Consider the following 7615-nt stretch of genomic DNA (forward strand, 5'->3'; position numbering starts at 1 on the left):
GAGAGAGGGAGACACAGAGTGCAAGTGGGTAAGGGGAAAAGAGAGAGGGAGACACAGAGTGCAAGTGGGTAAGGGGAAAAGAGTGAGGGAGACACAGAGTGCAAGTGGGTAAGGGGAAAAGAGAGAGGGAGACACAGAATCCGAAGCAGGCTCCAGGCTCTGAGCTGTCAACACAGAGCCTGATGCAGGGCTTGAACTCACGAGCTGGGAGATCATGACCTGAGCTGAAATTGGATTTTTAACCAACTGGGCCACCCAGCTGCCCTGAAATGGTTTGGTTTTTTTTAATGGACATGAATAGGGAAGTGCACAGACTTAATGGTTACTGTTGGCCATCTGGTCCCCACAAGAGCCAGCAGCCTCAGCAGCAATGCTATGTTACCCATCAGAGTGAAGAGCTAAAAAGAGGTTAAACCCTTCACTACCCAGTGGAGCAGCTGAACTAATCTCAATGATGAGAGCCTCTCTTGTCTAGGGTGGCTTGGCTTGAGTTTTCTGTTACTTACAATCAAACCCAAACTAACTGATACAGAAGGTGAGATTTGATCAATAAGTAGGTAAGTCCTTATCTACAACTTACAAGTTCATTTAAATGAAATAGTCTAATTTTCAAGACAAATGTAAAATACAAGACACCCCCTAGGTACACTTAATTACCATGTAATTACCATGATTCATGTAAGTGAAGAAATAGAGCCAATTCCAAGGTGAAAAGACAATAACATTAAGATGTCTGAACCAACCAATAGAATTGGATATGACTTTAATTAAATTTATAGATTTAATATGATTCTGATTGAAAGCCCAATAATTATGTTAAATTCACAAAACTCTAAAATGTATGCATAAAAATAATAATACCATCAATAGGGAGTATAGAAAAGAAAGGCAATGGAAGTTTCTACCAATATCGGCCATTAAAAACTACTATGTAATAGAATAAGGATTAAAATAATGTCCTAGATCACAGATTAATGTAACCAAATAAGGAGACTTAAAAAGACCTGACAATTTATAGGAGCATTTGAGTGGAATTAACTAAAGTATAACTATATATATGTATACACACACATATGATTATACAACATATAGTTATACTTTTATTCCACCCAGGCCTGCACCCTAGGCTTCAAGGCTCACCTTTGGGGCCCTCAGCCCTCCTACTCCTCAAGGAGTCCACCAGGCCCCCTGCCCCTGGCTGCAGATTCAGATGGGAGGCTAGAGCTGCGGGGGGGCGGGTTGCAAAAAAGGAGCAATGCATTCCAGACCTTCACATGCTAGGTGCCATGAAAAGAGTGTCACAAACTGTTATCCAGTTCCTAATAAAGTCCCAATAAAAAGTCATAGACAAAAGTCCTTGGTAGAAAACCAGTTGGGAACCCCTCTCACTCTTGAGCGCTTTGTACTTTATTCAATAAACTTTATCACTTTGTTCACAAAAAGTAAAATAAAATAAAATAATCTATTACAAAATAGTTTTTAAAATATAAGGAGAGAAGGAAGGTGTGTGGCAGACACTTCTAATTCAATGGTCTTTCTCAAACTTCCTTTGTGGTCTTCCACTATTAATGCAGGAAGAATTAAATTCTTTCCCAGCCACCATTACAGCTGGATGTGACCACATAATGCGTTTCTGACTGATGAGACATAAGTGAAAGTCTGCTGGTAGGTTTCTCAGAAAATTTTTGTTTTCCTGATAAAATAAACTGATGTGGTTCCCATTGCCCTTCCTTCCTGCTTTGAATGTAACATTACTTTAAATACAGAGGAGATAGTTTGAAGTTCAGTGTCCATCTTGGAATCATGAGGTGGTAAGCATGAGGCAAAGATCAAGAGAATTTCAGTCTCCAGCCCCAAGTCACTGAGATGCTGAAATGATGCCAAAAGCTACTCTATCAATCATGGTGTTTTGTTTTTTAAACTTTTCTGTATCTAATGATGTCCTGACATCTTAAAAATCTTATTGGCCTGGCACAACGGCCCTTCCAGGGCTAATAGCTCAAGATAGTAAACAACTTACTGATAGTGTGCTTCTTTCACACACACCAACCGTTCCCTTTATTTCATTCTTATACCAATATTTCTCCTGTTCTAAATCATCTCAGGGCTAGGGACCAGGTAAGCAGAGAGACCACCTTTATAGCCCAAAGTCCACAAGAATTATTCAAACTAGTCATTCCTAAGCTGCTTGCTGTGCTCTCCTTGCCTTTCCTGCAGAAACCCCCATAAAGGCTCTGGCCTGGGCTTTCCATAGCTACTGCTTCTGACCAAAGCCTGATGCTCCTTCTGTGATCCTGCGTTCTGCAATCAGAAATGCAAGTAATAAGTCCTTTTTTCAGTGACATGGGTCTCTCCGTGTCATTACTGGGTCACTTCTGTAAACTAAAATCCCACAGGTACATTTCAGAATAGCTACCCACCTCTGGACTTCTTGTAGAGTGAGAAAAATAAACCCCTATCTGTTTAAACCACTGATATTTGGATTTTTGTTACTAGCAGTTGCATACTGATACTGATACAAGGAATATTTGATAAGAGGTATAGAAATTAGTGATTTTAAAAATAGCTAAGACTCGCTATAATTCAGCTTGATTAATGAGGTAATTTTTTTATTGTGAGAAAAGAACAGATTGAATAAAAGATGGAGCAGATCTGTGAGGAAGAACTTTTTTCTTTCTTGAAGCTTCCAAAGGAATCATAAAGAAAGTGATAGGTAAATACGTACATAAAATTTAAATGCTGAACAATGAAAAACAGCAAAAATGTAAGAAAACAAAATACAGAATATGAAAAATATGTATCATATGTGACAGACTATAGGGTCATAAATAAAATACAAAAAGACCTTATTCAAATTTTATTAGCTATATTTCTTTACTCTGATAGATAAACAGGCAAAGAATATGAACAAGAAATTCCCCCTGAGGAGAAATAGAAACAGTAAATACACACTGGAGAAAATGTTTCAGCCTTGGTAGTGACCAAGGAAACGCAAATTAAAGCAACCTTGAAATGTTATTTGATGCCTACTAAATTAGCATTTTTTTAAATTGATGAGCTGCAAGGTGACAGTGATATTGGTTGGTGTTCATTTCAGGTGGCGCTACAAATCTGTACCAGCTTTGAGAAGCTTTGAGAAAGCACTGTGGCAAGTCAGGAGAGGCATTGTGCCTTTTAACCTAGTGATTCCAGGTTTTGCAATTTGCACTAAGGAAAAAAATTGAACAGGAGTAAAGAGAGACCCTCAGTACTGATCTTCAGAGTCTTTGCAATTCACTTAAATTCAATTAACATATATTTTACACATTCCACCTGCCAACCAGAGCCACTAGAGAATTAGAAATTAATAAGACACTGTGTCTGACGTCAGGGGGTTCACAGTCTGGCAGAGCAGTCAAATAGGCAAATAAATACATTACAAAATGGACGGTATGTCCAGCACAGAGGAAGTCAGATGAGCTAGATTTTTATGATAAGGGGGCAAAGTGAAACTATACGAAAAAGGCATAGAGATAAAATAGGGACAATGAGGGGCACCTGGGTAGCTCTGTTGGTTAAGCGTCCGACTTCAGCTCAGGTCCTGATCTTGCGGTTCATGAGTTCATAGCTCCACTCTGTGCTGACAGCTTGGAGCCTGGAGCCTGCTTCTGATAATGTGTCTCCCTCTCTCTATGCCCCTCCTCCATTCATGCTCTAGCTCTCTTTCTCTCAAAAATAAAATACACATTAAATAAATAAACAAAATAGGGACAATGAGTTGTCCAGCAGTAGAAGAACAGACACTCCAGGACAAAGTTTGTGGAAAACCATGATTTATGGCACAGTGCAGAGAGCTGTACCGACCTTGTTTGACATCTCTAATAGTAAACAGAATATTCTGAAATCACCAACATTGGAAATATCTCTTTATGAATTATGATACACAGTGAACCATTATCCCTACATAAGAATGAACGTTATGAAAAAGTATGTAAGACACTTAAAAACATTTATGATATGCAGGCAGGATACCTGGGGGGAGAGCAGCTGTTGGCTTTGGTAACTCTGAGCATTGCTTCAAAATTCACCTTTGCCCCCGTTTTCCCCTCAAATTTTAAAAACAAATATAATTCTTATGCTATAAATCGCCCGTTTTAAAGTGCACAATTCAATGCTTTTAACATATTGACAGAGTGGTGCAACAATCACCACCATCTAATCCACGGACATTTTCATCACCCGAAGAAGAAACTCCCCATTCCTCCTGGCCTTCAGCAACCACTAATCTACCTTCTGTGCCTGTAGACCTGCCTATTCTTCACCTTGCCCTGAGAGAAGCCTCCAGAATTACAGCTGTCCTCCCTGGGTCTGGGTAAACAGGGGCAACACCTATTCAGTGCTCTGGTCCCAGTGTGGATACTGGCCCTCCTGTGAGTGTGGCTGACTGAAAGCAAGTAAACACCACCTGTTAAAGGTTCAGACATAACACCATAACACAAAGGAATTAAATGTAGCCTCATGTACATCTAGAGACTCTTGGATAGCTTGGCCTGTGGGGCTCTCAGGACCCATCATCCTAACTTGAGTGCCTCTTCCTTGAGGTGAGCACCTTCTCAGTTCCTAGTTCCCAGCTTCCCTCCTTGATATCTAGAGCCAAGAAAGGGGGACCAGTGAAAACCAGTGTGAGGAGAGCATGAGGGCTGGGCAGGAAGCCCACCTTCTGGTGAAGCATCTTCATTTTCCCACTAAGGAACTTGTAGGAGGCATGGTGAGTTGGTAGCTTGGTCTCTGGCCACCTTCACCAAGTCCATTGCCTCTCTTCCTCCCCAGCCTTATCTCGTGCCAGATGCCATTTTGTTCCTTTCCCAGGGACACTGAATGCAAAAACTGCAGTTCTCTGTGGAAGTGACTGAGAGATTAGAGTGCAATTTGTGTTTGCTGTGTTTTCCTAAGTAGCTAAGGAGGATGCTACATATGTGATGGTGGAGTTTGACCTTTTTGTTTTATGCACCATATTCTTTTAGGTGGTCCCGAGTTAGAAGACCATACCTTGCTCTTTATGAGCAGACTACAGCAATGGGTCATCACCTCATTTCTTCCAGTCCCCTCAACATATCATGAGGCAAGGATGGGGATGAACCATAGCCTTTGTCCAAAACGAGGACACAGAGGCAACTCAGCAATGTGTTATGGGGAGCACTACTGGAAGTTAAGATATGCGAGGCTTACCCTCCTTCATCTTCCTCATCAATCAAGTGAGAGTTGGATTAGAAAGAGGGCCCAACAGTTCCATAGATTGGAACTCCAAAGTTTCTCTAAATTATTAAGGTGAGAACCAACCTCGTTATTTAGGACACATCTGGTTTCAGGGAACAGAAAGAGAGGAGAAGGAGAGAGGAGAAGAGAGAAAAGGAAGATAAAGAAGATGATGGAAGAAAAGGAGATTCAGGAGATGATGGGAAGGAAGGGGACAAGAGATGGGAGAGGACAGAAGGAAAGAGGGGAGGGGAGAAGTGGGGCCAAAAAGAGGGCGGGAAGGGAATGGAGAGGATGAGGGAAGAAAGGGAAGGAGGGAGGGAAGAGGAAAGAATGGATGGACAGGAGAGAGGAAGGGAAGGAGGGGAAGGGAACAAATGGGGCCAGAGGAGAGAAGAATGGCAAATTAACAGACTTCATTGGACAGAAGATGGGAAGAAGAGAACGAACATTTCTGATGTCCTACTAAATATCACTTCTCAAAACCGCCGTCAAGGTGGGTACCAATACTGCTCTTTCACCTGGGGAGGACTGAACTTTCAGACACTTCAGGCCTCACTCCTGCATGCAGCGTGAACGATACCCCACTGCCCCACACGCCGTCCGACTGTGCAACCAGCTGGGTTCAGGAATTTGCCCAAGGTCTTCACTGAGTGATTCTTCAGACTCAGGCCTATCCATTTCTGAGAGTTGTGTCCTTTCCTGTTTACTATGCTCAGAAAAGAAACACAAAGGGAAATGAGGCGAGGTTTCAGAGTGGACACGTCTCCATGCATGTAATAAAGAATGGACTAAGAGTCTCAATGAAAACCACTTCCAAAAAAAAAAAGGGGAGGAAGGAAAAGGTGGGCTTAGTTAAAGAAAACCTATTCAATTCAAGGGAGGTGTTCCCAGGACAATAGACCTTTTCCATAATCAACACATCTCCTTCTGCACTGGGCTAGAAGTTAACTCTTACTGATTTATTCTTTAACAGGGATCTAGATTTAATAATAACACTGCATGTTCTAGCACATTAACAAGCTTTAAAACACTTTCATGTTCATTATTCCTTTTGACCCTTAACATAATAATACTAAGAGTTCAAACAAAGATTTTGGAATAAGACCTTCATTTGATTGCCACCCCTGCCTTATGAGCTCTGTGACCTTCAGCTGATTAATCAACCACTCTGAGCCTCTGATGCACTCTGAGCATCCAAAGAGGTAATATATGTCAGTGTTGGCCAGCACGTAGTAAGTGCTGAAGAAATGCTAACCAATGTTATATATCTATATATACACAGTAGATAATACCTGACATTATATATGTATAATATGTGGTATATATATGTGTTATATATATATGTATATATATGTCAGCATTATAATATGTAATATATATATAAAATCTGACAAATATATTTTTGTATATATAATGCTGTTCACATTATAATATAATATAATAGTATACAAAAAATATATACATATTTGTCAGAAAGATTATGTGACATTTGAAAATAAGAAGAAAAGATTACAGGGTCTTCTTTCAGTGAAGTACTGAGATTAATTTTCTATTGACTCTACAGCTCTGAAGGTATAGTGGCTAATGTGAAAATTTTTGTTTCTTGAAGGTGCAAATAATTTCTGTCCAGTAGAGTAGAGAAGCACAAAGATTACAGGACAATGACCAGTTTCATATCTAACTTGACAATCTTTTACTTTTCTTTATTAAATTGTGCACACACACACACACACACACACACACACACACAATATATCCAATGTTCTTTTGGCCAGTTTTAACATCTTAATGTGCCCATTGATAAATAAAATCTTTAACATGTATTGTTACATTTGCCTGAGAGATAGCATTTTATCATTTTGAAAATTATACTTTACCTATGAGACAGCTAATATAGGTAGGCTTGCCCTCTTTACTTGAGAGACTCTAAAAATCAAAGAGATTTTACTCGCCCAGAGTTAGGAGCAGAATTTGGTTTTCTCAAATTCTAGTCCAGCATCTTTTTTTTTTTGTTCCATCATATGCCTTTGCCCAAATGATACACAAAAATAGAATAATACCAATAAAGAACATAACACAAAAGAATATAAGGCTTCAGCGGTTTCCATGCTATCTTCACATTCATCTCACCATCAAAGAGGAATGTGAAAAGCCCCATGTGAAGCTGCTTTCTAAACGTTCTGCTTCTCTACCTGTTTTTCCAAACCCATAGAGGAAAAAGGGACAGTCTTTAAAGACAACAACAGTCTAAAAGAAGGAATGGGGTAGGGAATCTGTTATTTCACTAACCTAGTCAACGGGAAACCAAAATTATTCTATGCAAAATAAATTTAATCTATATTGATTAGGTAGAGGGAGACGGGGTTGACTCGATCTC

The sequence above is a fragment of the Suricata suricatta genome, chromosome 4, assembly GCF_006229205.1.
Source record: "Suricata suricatta isolate VVHF042 chromosome 4, meerkat_22Aug2017_6uvM2_HiC, whole genome shotgun sequence".
Lineage (NCBI taxonomy): Eukaryota > Metazoa > Chordata > Mammalia > Carnivora > Herpestidae > Suricata > Suricata suricatta.